Consider the following 18,508-nt stretch of genomic DNA (forward strand, 5'->3'; position numbering starts at 1 on the left):
ATGAAAAGGTAAACAAGAAAGAGAAATCAAAACGGACTTACTAAAGTTGAACTGTTTTGTTTACATTCCTACATAGAAAGATGATGTGTATGATTCATGAGACCTCAATATCATCATAGTAGCTGAAAGGAATATGCATATATATATATATATATATATATATATATATATATATATATATATATATATATATATACGCGCACACGAAGGGCACAGGGTGAATTGAATATGAAGGGATGATATCTAAAAAAATAAAATCAATTTAAGGGATAAGAGAGGAATACATTGAGAGAGGGAGAAAGGGAGAGAGAGAATGAGGTAAATTATCTCGCATAAAAGTGGCAAGAAAAAGTGGTTCTGTAGGAAGGGAAGAGGGGGCAGGGAGGGGGAGAGGAGGGAATAACATACATACTCAATTTGGTATCTTACCCCACAGGAAGGAAGGAGGAAGAAGATCAAAAAGGGGGGATGATAGAAGGGAGGGCACATGGGGGGAGGAGGTAATCAAAAACAAAAATTTTCGAAAAGGTACAGGGTCAAGGGAGAAAATTCGATAAAGGGCAATAGGTTACGAAGGAGTAAAACATAGTTAATCTTTCACAACATGAGTATTGTGGAAGGGTTTTACATAATGATACGCATGTGGCCTATGTTGATTTGCTTGCCTTCTTAGGGAGGGTGGGTGGGGAGGGAAGAGGGGAGAGAATTTGGAACTCAAAGTTCTAAAAACAGATGTTCAAAAACAACAACAACAACAAAAAGTTTTTGCATGCAACTAGGAAATAAGATACACAGGCAACAGGGCATAGAAATTTATCTTGCCCTACAAGAGAAGAAGGGAAAGGGGGATGGGAAGGGAGTAGGGTGACAGATGGGAGGGCTGAGTGGGGAATGGGTCATCCAGAATATATGCCATCTTGGAGTGGGGGGAGGGTAGAAATGGGGAAAAATTTGTAATTCAAACTTTTGTGAAAATCAATGCTGAAAACTAAATATATTAAATAATTATTTTTAAAAAAAAGCAAAAAAAAAGATAATGAATAATGGAGATTCTAATATATAGAAAACAAATGCACAAAACTCTTGAAGCTTAGGACAGTGCTCCCTCTGCCCTGGAAGCAGAGCCCTACTTTAAAAAGTGTTAAAAGTCAAGAAATAGGCTAGGATAATGAGCAAACGAGAGAAAAAGTTTCTGACCATAGAAAGTTGCTCTGGTGACAAGGAAGATCAAAACACCCTAAGAATAATATAGCAAAGTAAAAGATCCTACATCCAAGGCCTCCGAGAAAAATAAGAATTTGTCTCAGGTCATGGAAGAGCTCAAAAAAGAATTTGAAAATCAGGTAAGAGTGGGAGAGGAAAAATTGGGAAGAGAAATGGGAGTGGTGTAAGAAAATCATGAAAAAGTAAACAATTTGGTAAAAGGGGCACAAAAATACAGAAGAAAATAACACCTACAGACTAGGTCAAATAGCCAAAGTAGTACAAAATATTAGGAGAAGAATGCATTGAAAACAGAACTGGCCAAATGGAAAAAAAAGATGTACAAAAATTTACTGAAGAAACCAAAAACTCCTTAAGATGTAGAACTGGCCAAATGGAAAAGGAGGTCTAAAGCTCACTGAAGAAAACAATTCCTTAAAAATTAGCATTGCACAAATGGAAGCTAATGACTTCATGAGAAAATAAGAAACAATAAAATAAAATCAAAAGAATGAAAAAAATAGAAGAAATTGTGAAATATCATTGTGAAAGCAACTGATCTGGAAAATAGATCCAGGAGAAATAATTTGAAAATTATTGGACTACTGGAAAGCCATGATCAAAAAAGAGCCTAGACTTCATCTTTCAAGAAATTATCAAGGAAAACTGCCCTGATATTCTAGAACCAGCAGGTAAAATAGAAATTGAAAGAATCCACTGATCACCTCCTGAAAGAGATCTCAAAGTGAAAATCTTCAGGAATATTATAGCCAAGTTCCTGAGCTCTTAGATCAAGGAGGAAATATTGAAAACAGTCATAAAGAAACAATTCAAGCATCATGGAAGAACAGTCAGGATAACAGAATATTTAACAACTTCTACATTAAAGGGTCAGAGGGCTTGGAATATGATATCCCAGAAAGCAAAGGAGCAGGGATTACAACCAAGAATCACCTATCCAGAAAAGTTGAGTATTATTTTTCAAAAGAAAAATGGGTATTCAATGAAATAGAAAGCTTTCAAGCATTCTGATGAAAAGACCAGAGCTGAACAGAAAATTTGACTTTTAAGAGAAGCATTAAAAGGTAAATAAGATAGTAAAAATGTTATTTAATAAGGTTAAAATGTTTACATTCCCACATGGGAAGATTATACTTGTAACTCATAGAAACTTTCTCATTATTAGGGCAATTAGGAGGAGTATATATAGGCAGAGGGCATGGGTGTGAGTTGAATATGAAGGGATGATATTTAAAAAAATAAAAGAGAGAGAAATACACTGGAAGAAAGTGAAAGAGAAAGGTAGAATGGGGCAAATCATCTCACATGAAAGACGCAAGAAAAAGCTTTTACATTGGAGGCGAAGTTTGGAGAAGTGAGAGGGAGTGAGTGAACCTTACTCTTATCATAATTGGCTCAAAGAGGGAATAATATACACACTCAATTGGGTTTAGAAATCTATCTTACTATATAGGAAAGTAGGAGTGGAAGGGGCAAAGAGAAGGGAGGGAAGATGGGAGAGGTGGTAGTCAGAAGCAAAACACTTTTGAGGAAGAACTGGGTAAAAGGAGAGAGAATTAAATAAAGAGAGGGGGAATAGAATGGAGGGAAATATAGTTAGCAATCATAACTGTGAAAAAAGTTTGAAGCAAGTTTCTCTTACAAAGGCCTCATTTCTCAAACATATGGAGAACTGAGTCAAATTTATGAAAATAAGATCTATTCCCTGACTGATAAATGATTAAAGTACATGAACAATTTTCAGATGAAGTAACCAAAGCTATCTATAGCCACATTGAAAAATGCTTTGATTCACTATTGATTGAAGAAATGCAAATTAAAGCACTTCTGAGGCACTATCTAATACCAATTAGGTTGGCTAATAGGACAAAAAAGGAAAATGACAAATATTGGAGGAGATGTGAGGAAAATGAGACATTAATTCTCCACTGGTAAAGTTGTGAACTTATTTAAGCACTCCAGAGAAAATTTGGAACTATGTCCACAGGGTTATAAAACTATGTCCTTTGACCTAGCAATACGGTTTATAGCCCCCAAAAGATAACATACAAAAAGGAAAAGGATCTATATCTACAAAAAATGTGTCTAGTAGCTCTTTTCTGGTGGCAAAGAATTGGAAATTGAGGGAATGTCCATCAATTGTGAAATGGCTGAACAAATTATGGTAGATGATTGTGATGGAGTATTATCGTGCTTTATGAAATGATGATCAGGATGCTATCACAAAAACGTAGGAAGACTTACAGAAGCTGATGCAAAGTGGTATGTACTGTGTACAAAGTAGCAGCAATATTGTAGGATAATCAGCTGTGAATGATGGCTGTTCTTAGCAGTGCTTTGATCCATGACAACTCTGACAGGCTTATGATGAAAAATGCTATACAAAGAATTGATGGTGTCTGAATACAGTTTGAAGCCTACTTTTTAAACTATTTTCCTGGGTTTTTGTCTATGTTTTCGTTCACTTCATGGCTAATATGGACATATGTTTTTCATGACTATATATGTATAACATATCAAATTGCTTGCCTTCTCAAGGAGAGGGGTGGGATGCTAGGAAAGGAGAGAATTTGGAACTCAAAGTTTTAAAAATGAATGTTAATTTTTTCCCACATAATTGAGGAAAATAAAATACTAATCAAAACAAGTGATCACCACTGTCATGGAAGACAGATTGTAAAATGTCCAAATGAAAGGAGAATCCCTTTTTCATGAGGAACTCTTCCAAATGCTCATGTCTGTGTGGTGAAATTCCCACTCACTTTTTGTATAATGTAGTGGCAATTTTATAAAGCTCAACAGTCTCACATGGTTCCATCAATGGGACTGATGACCATTCAAAAGAGATTGGTATCACAATCCACTTGGGAAAAGCCAAAATGATGATATATGTATATTGTCCAGATTACTGCATACAACTGAATGACCGGCCTATGGATTAGGATGTGTGTGTATATGTAGTGTGTGTGTGTGTGTGTGTGTGTGTGTGTGTGTGGGTATGTGTGGGTGCGTATGCTCATGTATTCTGGCATAGGCACTCCAGATGAACAATGATTTGGGCTAATAATTGAATGGGAGAAGGGGAACTGAGTTTTATTGGAATTTTAATGTTTTCAATGATCCAACTCACTATTTCCATATTAATATGTTTTTACTCACATATATTTTTGAAACACATTCTTAAAGGAAGGAAATATGGTTATTAATCTTAAAACATCACAACCTCTAATTAGTCAAAGCTCCCAGTCACCCAAAGGACAATGGAGAGACATATGATATGTATGAGGAAGTTGCATTTCGTTTCTAAGAAAGACTTATACTTGAAATGTGGACTATGAAATAACATAAAAGTAATAAGGAATTGGAACAGGAGGTGTGCCTATCATAGGGTAAAAGCAAAGGAGAGCAGGAACAGCTAAGTGTTAAATTGGTACTTATGAAATATTAAAATAATAATAATGAAAGGCCTCTATATCATTGTGCAGAATCTCTCTGGAGGATTTATGGAAGAATGTAGGCAAGAAGAACTATACAGAATGACAGGCATGGAAGGGTTGCAATCTGCACTAGTGGAATAAATATTCACACCAATGAAATCACAGATCCCTTGAAGTCTTGAAAGATAGATGATTTTTAAAAAAGACTTATTTTTATGGGCCTCCATAAACTGGCCCCATCTTCCCTATCTAAACTTACGATCATCCTTCCAGAGATATCTAATGTTAAAATTTATAAGATGTGTCAGCCTCTGCATAAACTATATTGAGTTATAAAAGAGTCATATTTTAAAAGATGACTTCAAGGGGTTGGAAATACAAAACATAAAGGAATGGATTATTGCTGGTGGAATTTCAGATTGTACCAACAGGGCAGTGGAGGAGATATTTTAGGCAATGGGGCCATCCCCTATCCTTTCTTGGATAGATATTTGACCACATTGCACATGCAAAGATCTCCGTTCCATGTAAAAGAAAAACAAAACAAAACACATTCTTCATAATTATGCTTCCCCAATCAAAAGTCCCAAACTTAAATTTTGAAAACTAAATCAAATCTCTTTCCTTTGTTTAGATGATAACTGACATACATGGCTCATTTTTTATTCACATAATGAAAAGTAACTTTCTAGACTAAAAAGATAAAATATTAATCACTTGTGATTTTTGGTGGTTTTTTTAAGATAAAAAACCCCTGCAATTTGTGGAGAAGTTGAAACGTTTACAAACCTATAACTTTTCTTGTTGTATAGAAGCAGGATAACTGGGGACAGGTATGTAGAAGATCAATAATGTAACCTGAAATCCTTGCCTAGTGCTACTATAGAAGTTGGCGACCTTTCAAAAATGATGTTCCAAGGTTCTAACCCTATTCCATCTAGTGTACAAGGTCAAGAGAAGAAAGGGGAAGGGAGATGTGTTGTTTCTACCCTGCCTCCTCACTATGGCTTTTAAAGAACGAAAGGAAACAGGATGGAATGGTGTTATAAATAATACACAATGCACCTAGCAGAGTTGACTGTCACAGAATTCCGTTAGCCATGGAATGATTTTCGCATATGTTGGATGGTATCATTACCTCCTATGGGAATCACCTATTCACCTATTTGCTCGCTCACGCTCTCTCTCTCTCTCTCTCTCTCTCTCTCTCTCTCTCTCTCTGTCTCAAAAGAGAGGTTTGACTAGATGATATATACACATATTTACACACATATATACATACATACACATATTATCTGGGACAATAATGCATTGTAAAACTCATAGGAAACCTAACCCAGTCTATTTCTTACTGCCAACGTTTTTCTTTAGAACTTTTAAAGGAAACCAGTGGCTTATTCCTGTCTTGTGGGATGGAGTATAAGGGAAATGCCATACCTGGAGTGGATGTCTCTGTGCCCATCTGGTTTTAACCCACTTCATACATAGTTTGTCTTTTTTGGTAATTAAGAAAAAAGACAGTTCTTTTTCTGGGATAGGTTGTTTGCATTTCCTTATAAATGAGCTGTTTCTGCTCTAAAACTGGAGAGAAGCCAATGCCAGCAGGTAGCATGCTCTGCACAGTCTGCATTTATGTCACTTTGGTGAATGCTGTGAAATCACCCCCTGCACACAAACAGCAATTGGGCAGACTGGTTTTCTTTTCTGTAGTGTTGAAAAATAAAGGACATTGTATTTGCTATTGGAGTGGGGGAACCATTACAAGGGTACTCTAGACAAATTCCTTAGACTTCAGCAAAAATTCTATGGAGCATGCCCATGAGCATTGTTTTAGAGACAATTAGAGCTGGAAGAGTGCTTGATGATAATAATAATAATGATAGCTAACTATTATGTAGTGCCTTAAAACTTGCAAAATATCTGCTGTATATGGTCTCATTTGATCCTTAGAGGTCACTAGTACAACTCTCCTCACCTCCACACCCACATCAACCACCTCCACATACACATTTAAAAAGTAGTCATCTGAGGCACAGTGAGGGGACATTACTAGATGACTCTTCCAAGGTTACACAGCTAGTTATTGTCAGAAGTGACATAAAATTCTCATCCTTTGATTCCCAGGGTATTTCCTTGGAATTCTACTACATATACATACATATATATATATATATATGTATATATATATGTACATATGTATGTATATGTGTGTAGATAGACAGACAGACAGAGAGGTAGATGATAGGTAGATAGATAGGTAGATAGATAGATAATAGATAGATAGATAGATAGATAGATAGATAGATAGATAGATAGATAGTGGCTGTCTTAGCTCTAGCTAGCTAGCTGAGAACCCATATGAATATATGAGGTCAGGCTTGAAAATGGATTCAGGAATCAAATTCAGGGGAATTCACCCCAAACCTATTATTACTTTAGTAACTTTTTAAAGAAGCATGGAATGAGATACAGCTTAGTGAATGAATAAATGATGAAATGAATGAATGAAAAAGCATTCAAATGCTTACTATGATTCAAATCCAGTACTTAGAACTGGGATTACAACTATGAAATCATAAACAATTTTTGTTCTCAAGAAGTTTAGATTCTAATGGGAAAATATGAAAGAGTGGTTTCTAGGGAAGGGTATTTTGGTTTGGAAAGGGACTATGATGGTGAGGGGAGAGTTGGAGTAGTAGATTAAGGCACTCTTTCCTGAAGCAATAGCAATAGTGATTTGATTATTATTTTAACGTTGGAGGAGCCTGGCCTGTTGTGAGTGTTGAAGTAAAGAATGTAGTGAGAAGATGGGGGTAGGGTAGGGAGTAAAATGTGGTATGATAGAGTCCTGCCTGAAATAGTAGACCGATTAAGAAATTCAACCTGGGGGGTGGGGGTGGGGGAGGAAGGACCAGACAGCCTCCAGGGCATAATCTCTATTCTGGACCATACACTATATGGGAAGAAAGAAAACTGAACTTGAATTCCCAAAGAACTGAGTTCAAATTCAAGCACTGCTATTTACTACCTAAGTGATCTTGGGCAATTTACTAAGCATCCGTGAATCTTAGATTCCTTATATGTAAAATGAGAAGGTTTGACTAGAAAGGTTTCAGCTATCAATTTCCAAATTTAGAGATTTAATCTTATGAATGATTGTATTTTGTGACAGAAAGAAGACTAGAGAAGAAGTAAGACTACTTGGGTCCAAATACAGGCTACTACTCTGCTATACCTCAGTTTCTCCATATGGAAAATTGAGTTTGGACTATTTTAACAGTAAGTCTAGTTTCATTAGTGTTGGGAAGGGTCAAAGTGGGCCAAGTCTATCCAGCAAAAAGAGAGGTAATCAATACATATTTGGATCATAGTATTTCAGATTAAGGATTAGTAGGGACCTTAGAAGTACTTTAGACGCAACCTCTTATTTTATGAATGAGAAAACTTAGGTCCAAAAAAGTTCAATGCTGAATGAATGTAGGAATGATTCCCTGCCGCAAAATAGTCAATTATAGGACTAAAATTGCCATATAGACTAAGTCCCAGAATAACACATGCTTAAATGATTTAACAAAGATAATGGTCAATGGCGACAAAATCCTACTAATTCTTCACGAATAGCATTTCTGAGTGCTCCCTGTATCTTTAACATCATAGAGACAGAGATAGTGAGTGAACCTCTAATTTCCTTGGCAGAAGGAGCTCTTAGTGAGGAACTTCTTCTGGCACTTTCTGTGTAACATCTAGCTTTAGACAGTTTGCCTGAAGGGCTGAGAAATTCAGTGATTTCCTGGAAACCACATAGCCAACTTGTGTCAACACTTGAACATAGTGCTTGTTTTTTAGGCCAGTTTTCATCCACTAAACCCCATAGACTTTCTATATGACATCCTATTTAGTCTTTCTATAAGCTGCAGCCTACTGTAGTAGAAACCTGTATTCAAATACCAACCCTGCATCTATTAGCTTTTTGACCCTAGGTAAGTTGTTCATCCCTTTGAGATTCATTTTCATCTATTAAATATCAATAATATTATGTATATTATACACCTCATAAAGCTATTAATCATCTAACAAGTATTTATGAAGTACCTCCTATGTGCCAAGCACTGTGATAACCGTAGGGATATGAAAACAAAAATAAAATATCTTCTGCCTTTTAGAAACTTGCATTCTATTAGGGGAAACTATATGTATAGTACATAGATAATTAAATACACAATATATACAAAGTAATTTGGGAGTAGTAATTGCTAATAACTGGGAAGATTAAGGTCATCCTCATTTAGGATGTGATATTTAAGCTGAGCCTTGTAACAAGCTAGACATTCCAAGATAGAAAAATAAATAATTTATTAAGTGCTTATTGTATGCCGGGCACTTTGCCAGGGGATAAAAGTAAGAATCAAATAAGATAAGACAAATCCTTGGGGGTATCATAATCCAATGGTAGAGCTGGGAAGTATGAGGAAGGAGTCACCAATAAAGAGAGCAGGGCTTTAGGGCAGACATGTCTGGAGTGTGGTAAGGCAGTAGGTGAGGATGAGAAGGAGTTGAGAGAGAGAGAGAGAGAGAGAGAGAGAGAGAGAGAGAGAGAGTTCAGCTATGAATGCAGAGAGAGATACTCAGCTGGGCTCCACCCTAAAATAGAGAATGCAGTAAGAAATGAGTGCTTTGTAGGCTTTGTAGGCTTGGGGTAGGGAATGGAGGAGAGGGAACCAGAGAATAGGATGAAAGTTTTAGAGATGAAAGAGCTTTGTAGGCTTGTAGGTTTTGTAGGCTTGTGGGATAGCCCATTCAGAGATGGGAGGCAAGAGATGGAATGGTTTACATGGAACAGCAAGTAAATGAGTCTGGCTGGAAAATACAGTGTGTGAAGGAGGAGAACATTCAATAAGTCTGGGAATGGCACTTGTATCCAGAAAGTGGATGGTTTAAATATCAAAGTATTTTATTAGAGAATATGGATTAGAAAAAGAAGTGGCTTTGGATGGGGAGATTAGTTAGGAGGCCATTGCCAAAAAACAAAACAAAACAAAACAAACAAACAAACAAAAGAGATAAGAACCTGAACCATCATGGCTACCATGTGAGTGGAAAGAAGGGGAAAGAAGCTGGAGAAATAGATTCTTTGGAAGTAGAAGGACAAATTCTGAGAACTGGTTGGACAAGGGAGGTGACAAAAGGGAGATATAACTCCAAAGTTGCAAAGCTGGATGTTTAAAGGGATGTTCGTACTCTTAACAGAAACAGGGAAGTAAGAAAGGGGGCAGGATTGGGCTTTACAATGCTCAGTATTATTTTGGACTTGGGATGCCTACTGGATATCCAGGATGAGATGTAGTACTGATAGTTGATAATAAAGGACTGGAGCTTAGGAGAGATTATTGGTGGCTATATGGATCTCAGAATCATTTGCATTGAGATGATAGTTGAACCCATGTAAGCTGATGAGATCACCAAGATAGAGAATAGGGAGAAAGAAGAGAATTCTGGACAGAGACTCAGTTTACATTTATAAAGATCATCATGGAAAGTAACTCCACCCAATAGACTCAGGAGTGACTAGATAAATATGAGGAGAATCAAGGTAGCTGGTGAGGGTGTCAAGGGAATGACCATGGAGTAGGCAGTAAGGCTCTAAGTAGGAATTTTTTTTTCATTTGGAACAAAAACCGTTGACATGTTCAACAGAGTGAGGTCAGGGGAGGATGTTAGAGTAGACAATTTCACAATGCCTGTTTATTAGAGTCTGGTTTCTGCTCCTGTGTGAGATGGTAAGGGATAGGTGGCTATAATGTGTCCTAATAGATAGTTGTCGCAGTTATGGGACCCTGAAGCTTTCAATATGAGGCTAAATGAAATAGCAAGAGTCACACTGTAGGGTACATGTCGGTAGAGGACAATGCAGCAGGGAGATAATGGTCCCCAGATTGAAATGAGGAGGAAGAGTACTCCCTTTCCTGACATCAGTACTTTTGGAAAAGAAATTGAGGAGGTGAGGGGAAGGATATGAGAATGGAAGTATGGTGGATAGTAGCTTAAGGTTATTGAGAAGTTGGCCAAAGACTAGGGAGTAAAGTAAGGCCTACCTAAAATAGGAGACTGTCAGCAATTGGGGTAGGGAATGGGGGAGAGGGAAATAGAGAATAGGATGAAAGTTTTGGAGATGAAAGAGTTATGAATTACAAGGCATGGTCTCCAGTCCAGTTGGCTTTCCAATTTGCTATCTCCAATAACTATTGAGAAGGTATCTATGTTCTTTGCCTTCCCCCTCAATTTCCTGTAGAGCAAATTACCTCAATCATTTACCTATTTTGTTCTGCAGTGACTATTACCATTGGTCGATCTTCTCTGGGATCTTAAATGTTTTCTGTGCTTAAGAAACATGGGTCCAAGAAGCTAATTGTATATGTGCTTTTAAAAAGATGTATTTAGCTAGAAATAGACCATTGAGGATAAAAGCTTGACACTGAATCTTTAACTTCACAGATGAACTTCACAGAGCTTTTTAGAACATAAGAATAAAACTTTTGTACGAATAAGTTCATTTAATGAAGGGGGCAAAAAAAGATCAAAACACAGAGTTCCTAACAGAAAATGTAGTAAAGTAGAATTGTGACCTTTTTTGTCAGGAGAAGTTTAACTTTTGTAAAAGGATTCTTCAAATATGAAGTGCTCGCAAATGAGGACACATAAGTAAATACATTAGAGAAACTGACTGAAAGTGATGAAGAGGGATATAGTCAAGAGTACTCATGTATGTTCAAAGGGTTCATAGTAGTCCTTTGATTGATAGGTTAGAAGAGTCTTCTGTTGCTCAATGTTGGAATTGTAAATTATGTTTAAAATTACAAGTCTACTCAGGTTAAATTAAAGCATCATTGTACAGTAGAAGGTATGTTAGATTTGGAATCAGAGGACCTAGATTTAATTTCTGACTCTCTTCTAAATGCTATGGGTGATGGGTCAAGTCACTGAATCTCCAGGTGTCATTTTCCTTATTTATAAAATGCTCTATTTCTTTGAGTTTTTTTATCCCTTTCAATTCCCAATTACCACCAGTATCCAAGGATACATCATTTGCCTCATGGAACATTGCTGGCACAATAAAAGGCATTTTATTACAGATAGTAGATAAAGGTTGTTTTATTGGTGAGTCAGGAAGGATATTTCCTACCTAAAGTTCATTACTATTAAAAATGATTGGGTTGGGTTGATATTCAAACTTACTAGACAATTCATGATATCTAAGGTTCAGCAAGAACCTTCCCTTGAACACATATACAATAATACAGTACCATTGTTGTGGCATATTGGAACTTCAGTAGACCTCTAAATTTAACATGAGAAATGACAAAAGGAAAAAAAGGCATTTTGCACCATGCAAGTGAACCAGGAAACATGACTATTATAAAATCACCGAGTGCGGATGAAGAGTCCGAGGAAAAGTCTGATAACTGGTTGCAGAATAACAAAGATGGTGTAGAGATGAGGGAGGATTGAAGACATGTTTTGAGTTAAGGATTCAGATGGAATGGTTGTGCAGAAGGGGTAGATTTGGGTGGTAGTTGTTAAACAAGAGAAAAATGAAATCAGTATTCTCCTTGGGAAAAAAAAAAAACAACATTTATTTATCAGTCTATTCTTAACAAGTGAAAGATTAAAACAGCCTAAGGGAATATGGAGAAGAAAGGAAAATCTGTTTCATTATTGTAGGCCTTTTATTTTTCAATTTGTCCATGCTGTTGACAGAAAACATGAGAGACATGATTGGAAAAGTTACCTTAGCCTGACTCTGCTACTTATTTTTCTAGACAGTTTGGAGACTACTGGGCAACTTTTGTTGCATTTTAAGTTTTTCCCTCTCTCCTCCAAGAAATCCAATTCCATGACAATTGATGCACCTTGTCTTAAGTGTCTACATTTTTATTCCTTTTTTCTTGCAAAAAATTCAAGAATTTAATATCTGTAAAATTAACTCAGGAACTGTAGCTATAACTCAGGGGGTACTTACTGTATTTTTATAGTTCTGTAATTCACTACCTCTGGGAGCAACCAGCACAAGTTCTTCCTGCACTTTCAAGTATAATAGAATATAATGTTTGCATTACCATTGGTAATTTGAGAGGGGAAAAAAGGGAGATTTGAAGAAACACTAAAAGTTGGTTTAATATACTAGAAAAATAATTGAATTATTATGACTGTACTTCATACACATTTATGGAAATTTCTGTTGAATAGTAAGCGCATTTTAAAGAGAGGTCCTTTATTAGCTTTCTTTTTCTACCTAAGGAAATCAGTTATGTCTGATAAGTTATGCTCCATAAAATGATAATTATTAAGGCAAACTGAGTTTACAGGCCATGTTGATCTGAGTCACAAGGGTTGAGTCAGTCTTTTAATTGTGAGCACGAAATCAATAATCACAGTAACTCACTCACCAAAATTTGATGAGGGTCAGAGAATAATCTAGATGTTGACCATTTTTTCATTTATGGTTTTGAAATAAGAAAAACAAATTGACTCATCATGAAATTTAAAAATCTCTGAAAGATGTTCAGAATATATTTGCCAACTATGGTGATGGGCCATGAATAAGGAATTCTAGTTTCTAATGTAACTCCTGCCAAAAACTTTAACCTTAAGCAACTGATGCCATCTTTCTGAATTTCTATTGGAATAGATGATGGAAGGAAATCTAAAAGTCCTTTCCAACTCTAACAACCCTTGGTAAACTTTGTATAAGTATATAAATAGTATATACACATACATATATACACACATATGTGTATAAATATATACATATATACATTATATATGAACACATACATATGTGCACATATAGCCATAAAATGAATATTAATATGTAACATACCAATAATAAACATGTATTATATGCCTATTATGTGTCAGGCACTGCACTAAGTGCTAATGATACAAATTTAAAAAAAAAAGACAGACCCAGTCCTCAAGGTATCCTTGAGGAACCACCAGGTTCTATGAACATGAAAAGAGAAGGGCTTGTCACTCCCTCTTAACATACTCTCTTTGGGGCAGAGGAAGGAAAAGGAGTTTACAGTGCCAATCCTACCCCTCTAAATAAATAGGGGCTCTTTAAAAGAAAAAAAAAACAGAAACTAAGGGAATCATTTAAATATGAAAAACAAATAGGTATAAGGAGTCATGGGATCCACGGAGGAAAAGGAACAGGTTTTTTCAGGTCAGAGAGGGAAAAGGTGTTCTCTGATCTTTACATAGGGTTGGGGGCCTGGGGTCCAAGGCTCACACACTGAGGTCAAAGTGACACAGTTCTCTGTAGGTCTACTAATGAAGTTTAGGCATGCCCAGCTCTGCGAAGCTGAAGGTCTGGGATAGGGCCGGTACTTGCAATACTTCAATATGAAAATACCACACTCACTGTCATTATTTTGTTTGGCCATATTCCTCTTGCAGTAGTCTAATAGGAGAAAGTGAAGGGGAATGATGAAGAAGTCCAAAGAAGAGGAGTCAGATGGGAAAAGAAAACTCTTATTAAGAATATCTAACATTTATACTGCCTTTTCTCCCTAATCTGGCACTATAATTCAGACTTTCCTAATTGAGATTAAAAATCACTCCAAATAATTCTATCTAACTATTTAATGGGGAAAAATAAATGCATAAAGAATGTCCATTGTCCAAACAATGATAAATAGAGCTCATGCATTTAGACCTACATATTGGATAGACTCAGCCTATGAACAATGAGCTAGACAAACAAGAGAAGAGAGGCAAATTGCGCAGTTCTTTTAATGATCCTAAATTTCTCCTTGAAAGATAATTTTTTTTAACCAACAATATTCCTCTGGTGATGGGAGACCTAGGATACAGGGGAAGAAAGGGAGGGAATAACCATTTATATAGCGCTTACTATGTGCCAGGCACTGTGCTAAGTGCTTCACAAATATTATCTAATTTGACCTCCAAAAAAACCACATGAGGTTGGTGATGTTATCCACATTTTACAGTTGAAGAAACTGAGGCAAGAAGAATTTATGTGTCCTGTCCATGGTTACACAGCTAGTGAGTACCTGAGGAGGAATATGAACTCAGGTCTTCCTGACTCTAGGCACAGAATCTAATTTCCTAATTAGTACAATTTTTAAAGAATTAAAGTTTAGAGTTATGAAAAGGAAAGTGTTAACAAGCTGGTACATATTAGAAATGACGATTCATGTGGGGGAATTATTCAATAAATTAATGAACAAGGCTTTAGGGCCTCATGACAGAGGATGGAGTAAAGAGCAGATACAGACCTGCAGAAGGGAAGGAGAACTCTAAGAATTTAGTCAGTTCTGAGTGTCTTTGGCTCCTCATAATTTACTATGGGGGTGGTCAAGGGTTATTTTAATTCTATCCTTCCTGCCTTGATTGAAAATGATTCTTAAATAAAGATGCTGGAAAGGGAAAGGGTTCAAATCCAGTTTGTTAAACTCCTAAGAACAAAGCAGTCAGATCAGCTCAGACACTATGTTTTTGTCTCTAAGATCCAGTGTCTCCTCTGTTGCTATGCTGTAGGATGTCTCTGAAGGCTTTCTTTGGCAGTTTGGTGAGGTAGAAAAGTAGATAGATTCTCAGGAGTAGCAAAAAGTTATGAAGATTATTTTTTAAATGTTTTTTTTCAGATTATAGCTTGAGCCCAACTGACTTTGAAATCACAACATCTTGGCTTTCCGAAGACAGAAATTACCTTCATTTATTTGGCTCCTTGATGCAGTGGGGACAATGGCCTAAACCTTTTATATGGGCTGTAGGAAGAGAGGGGGAAGGATGGGGAGCAGGAGGGGGAGGAAAGAGAGGGAGACAACCTTGTTTGACTAAGACTTTTAAAAATGTTTTTCAACATTAACCTTTGACATAGCTATTTTGAAAGGGGAAAAACAAAGTAGTATGCTACTTCAATATAACATTTTTCAGTGATTCACTTTTGAGTGTTAAAGGTGCTAGATGATTTTCAGGTTTGAGAGGGTGAAAGAAAAGAATTTGGTATTGTAAAAAAGTTTTCAGAATAATCTTTGGTAACTGTGAACTACTTGGGACACAAAAGATACTTTTATTTAGTTAGAAAAAAACAGTTTACCTTCTATTTAAAAATGTGACCTTTCCTTTCTCTATAAAAATATTAATATCCCCACTATTCTCTTTCCTTTACTTTTTTTAAATAGTAAGTATAAGCTCAATTCACATGGCCTTGATGTTAAAGAGGACACAATCATAAATTTAAATCTTGTATTAATCTTGTTCTACTCTATGGGCACAAACTGAATCCGTAGTCTTGTCCCTGCCAGCCATTATGCAAGTACATTCCGTTGGTCACCATAAGCCCCAAAATGATAGGGTTGCTCAGTACAACTCATCCTCATCATCACTTTTTGAATCTATTTATATCTATAGTTACATATATCTATTTACATATCCATGTGTGTATATATATATATATATATATGTATACATACATATGAGACAGAGAGGAAGAGAGAGAGAGAGAGAGAGAGAGAGAGAGAGAGAGAGGGAGAGAGAGAGAGAGAGACAGAGACAGAGAGAGAGAGAGAGAGAGAGAGAGAGAGAGAGAGAGAGAGAGAAAGTTCTCAACTAGAAATAGGACAATAGGACAGTGGAATAATTTTCAGGATGTCATGAAATAACAACCTATCAGGACTGAGCCCATAAGCAAATAATAACTCTAATAAATCTGAGATCTTGTCAATGTGGGCACTCTCTGTAGTGACGCCAGTCATGTTTCATCCATCCCTACCTAATCTGTACATGTCTTGTACGTGTCATCTCATCCACATAGAGAGCTGGACAATGGCTTTTTGGGTAGATTACTGTGGTAAGTAGACAACAGGCACGTAGCACATAGGAGATGTTTAATAAATTACTGTTGATTGATTGATACAGGCAAGCAGCTTGCCCATGATCACTCACCTAATAAGTGTCAGAGATGGATTTTGAACCTGAATCATCTGACTTCTTGTTCAAAGCCCTTTGGCACTATAGCATAATGAATACAGAACCAGACTTGAAATCAAGATGATGAGAGTTTGAATTTTATATCTGACCTTTGCTAGCTATCTAACCTCAGATAAGTTATTTAGTCTCTCTTGGCTATAGTTTCCTTATCTACAAAATGAGACAGTTGGATATAAAGACCCTTTCATCTAAGTTCCAACCTAGTCTCAGATGTTTTGTAGTTGTGTGATCTTGGGCAAGTCATTTAACCTCCATTTACCTCAGTTTCATCAATCGTAAAATGAAGAATAAGATCACTTACCTCTCAGGATTGTTGGCAGGATTAAATGAGAAAATGTTTGTAAAGCACTTAGCACAGTACCAGGCAGATAGTAAGCACTTAATAAATGCTTATTTCCTTCCTTCCTTCTAGCTCTGAATCTGTCATCCTATAAAGTTATTAAGCTTATTACATAACTTTATAAGTATGTTATATAGTATATGCTTACTTCAATATTTCAATGGTCCACATTTTAGAGATCTCTGTGTTGTTCCACCCTCTGTTTATACAGATTATGACCCTTCTGTACTTTACTATATGATTTTGTAATTTGCCATGGCCAAAAAAAGAAATACAAATCATAACTTGTGTCCAAACCTTTGGTGTTAAACATCTCTTGACTTAGTTTTGCTGGGCCTCAAGGGTTAGACATGTAGTACATTATGAGGCTGGGACCCAAAGCCATTTCAGCTTGATGACACGTGTCCAAGCTTGTCATTTACTGGAATAGCCATCAATAACCCAAGATCATGTCAATGTCATGGCAAGGGATCACAGGAGAACTTAGGTAGAGGAGAAAACATGAATTTCTATCACTTATGAAAAAGAGATAATTATGAAAGCAAAGTAAGAGTAATTGTGCACAATTTATAGACTACGAAATATTTATTATAATTTAGAATTTACATTGTGAAACAGCAACATGCCATTTTTAGAGGAATTGGATACACAACAACCTCAAACAATACCATGATCCAAGAGGTAGGTGAAAAATGTATCTGAGTCAAATAATAGTAAAAAATAGCCCTTTTCACTAAACTGAGTGAATTTTTCTTTTTGATTGAAGCATGACAAGACACTTAAGCCATATCTAGACAATTGTGTACAAAATGTAGCAGCAAATTAGAAGCAGCAGGATACGATGACAAGAGAGAAGGCAGAACTATTTGGAAACAGACAGAAGAACTATGAAAATATACTGTAATAGTCTGGGGCTATGTGGTATAGGGACAAACAGTCTTATCTGTCTCAATAAGTCTTGTGGAGTATCAGCATATTTTAGCCTGGTACAATGGCTGGTGTTCAGATGCTCTGTCATCAGATACTGAGTCATCAAGAAAAGGTTGGGTACACTAGAGAAAGTGGAGAAAATATCTAACATATTTGCGCATAAAAAAAGATTTACATCAAAAATAGTTAAAAGAAAAATAATTTTAGTGCTTAAAGTAGGTAAGGTTTACTTCTGAAGTACCTCTTATTCCCTAATCATCACAAATAAATGAGGCACAGCAAGTTATCATGGAATAGCACACAGACAGCCAGTCCTGGAGCCAACAAGGCCTGGGTTCAAGTCCTATATCTGACACATAGTACTTAGGTGACTTGGAGAAGTCACATAACCTTCTACTTCCTCAGACAACTCCCTAAGTCTTTGAGATTTAGAGAAGGTACTGACTTGAGTGGTAGAGGGAGTTTATTCATCTGAAAGTTCCCTAGTTGAATGAAATCATGAGGGATATTGCTATCTTTATCTCTATAACATAAAGCAGTGGTTGCCAACCTCTGCAGCTGC

Source organism: Trichosurus vulpecula, chromosome 3, assembly GCF_011100635.1.
Source record: "Trichosurus vulpecula isolate mTriVul1 chromosome 3, mTriVul1.pri, whole genome shotgun sequence".
In the NCBI taxonomy this organism is placed as follows: Eukaryota; Metazoa; Chordata; class Mammalia; order Diprotodontia; family Phalangeridae; genus Trichosurus; species Trichosurus vulpecula.